This window comes from Gossypium hirsutum, chromosome A02 (genome assembly GCF_007990345.1).
Source record: "Gossypium hirsutum isolate 1008001.06 chromosome A02, Gossypium_hirsutum_v2.1, whole genome shotgun sequence".
NCBI classification, from domain to species: domain Eukaryota; kingdom Viridiplantae; phylum Streptophyta; class Magnoliopsida; order Malvales; family Malvaceae; genus Gossypium; species Gossypium hirsutum.
In genome coordinates, this window is record NC_053425.1 from 83,835,831 (window position 1) to 83,837,861 (window position 2,031).

Here is a 2,031-nt window from a genome sequence, read left to right on the forward strand (position 1 = left end):
GACTAAACCGTAGCTCTGATACCAATCAAATGTAACACCCCGAACCCGAGACCGTCACCGGAGTCGAACATGAGGTGTTAACAGACTTTAAAAAAAAATTTCCCAGACACTGCCAATCTGCATACTAGTCGCTTTAAAAATCATATCTTGAGTTCAGAAACTCGGAATCCAGTTCTGTAAATTTTCCCTGAAACTATACTCATATGCCCATATACATATTTTTTTCTAGAATTTTTGGTTGGGCCAATTAGTACAGTTTTTTAGTCAAAGTCTCCCATATTACAGGGATCGACTACACTGACCTTTGCGCATTACGACTTGGATATCTCCCTGTACAGGGCTTCAATACTGATGCCGTTTGTTTCTATAGAAACTAGACTCAGAGAGAAATCTATACATATATGGCTTGACTCCTAATTGTCTCTGGTTAATTTGTAATGAATTTCCAAAGTCGGAACAGGAAATCCAGAAACCGTTCTGGCCCTGTCTCACAAGAACCTGAATATCTCTTAACATACTATCCGTATGATTGTTTCGTTACTTTCCTATGAAAATAGATTAATCAAGATTCGTTTACATAATTTATTCACCAATTAATTCCATTCCTACTATTTTTAGTGATTTTTCCAAATCTACATCACTGCTGCTGTCAGCATCTGCCTTTAAGGTAGACTTTACCTATTTCATAGTTTCCATGATTCAACTAGCCCTTTTTGCATAAATAGCACAATTTATGATAGTGATTAACCATTCCCATGGCCCATCCTTGTCAAGCATATCCACACCTCTCAATAACCATATCCATACCAAATGATTATAACATTATACTCAAACATATATAAGCCATTTTCGCATGGCTATCCAAAATTATACAAGTCCAAAGGGTCCATGACCCACAACAAACGGGTAGTCCTATACATGCCATTTCGAAGTTCAACCAAAATTGTACCAAAAAGGGGGGGCTTTGATAGTGTGGACGACTTCGGCTTCAAAATCCCGAGTCCGATAGCTGGAGAACCAAAATCTATAAAACAGAGGATCAAAGAAACGGAGTAAGCAATTTATGCTTAGTAAGTTTTGAGCAAGGAATTCCAGCACAGCAAAAGTATAGCATTCATATAGCTAAACGGATAATTTCATATGCACAAATTTTCGATATCATACTTGCTTCACATTACCAACCCTTATGTATATACACAAAAGATCAACTTAGCCAAAGGCCGGTAGCTGTTTATCAACTGAGCGAATACTTATTTGTAAGGGCTCAACTAAATTCAAGCACATACAAAACATACCTCAATGTTGGGATGTTTCTAGAGTATTTACTGAAATTTTTACAGCAAGATCATTCATTCCCAAATCACGTACCTTCGAAATTTAACCGGATATAGCTACTCGTTCAAATGCCTTCGGGACATAGCCCGGTTATAGTAACTCGCACAATTGCCTTCGGGACTTAACCCAGATTAAGTAACTCGCACAAATGCCTTCGGGCTTAGCCCGGAATTAGTATCTCGCACAAATGCCTTCGGATCTTAGTCCGGATATGGTCACTTAGCACAAAGCCTTCGGGACTTAGCCCGGACATCATTCAAATAACCATGCACATTTAACAGTAAATCATGGCACATTCGTATTTCATTTTCTTTAACAAAACTCAAACACAAGACACTTATCATTCTTGCAATTTCGGCTCAATAGCCACACACAAAGAGCATGATTTTGATTTGCTTAAAACATGATCTAATCAAATCATAATTTAAGCTCTTTTACTCAAGAACTTACCTCGGGTGTTGTCGAACGATTCCGATAGCTATTCGACCACTTTTTCCTTCCCTTTATCGGATTTAGTTCCCCTTTGCTCTTGAGCTTAATTAAACAAATAAATTGATTTAATCATTTGAGCATCGAAAAGAGGAACACAAGGCACTTAGCCCATATTTATACATTAGACATTAAAGTCACATATGTACGGAATCATGAATCAAACTCAACATTTTAGCTAATTTTTCCCCCTTGGCCGAATTTCTA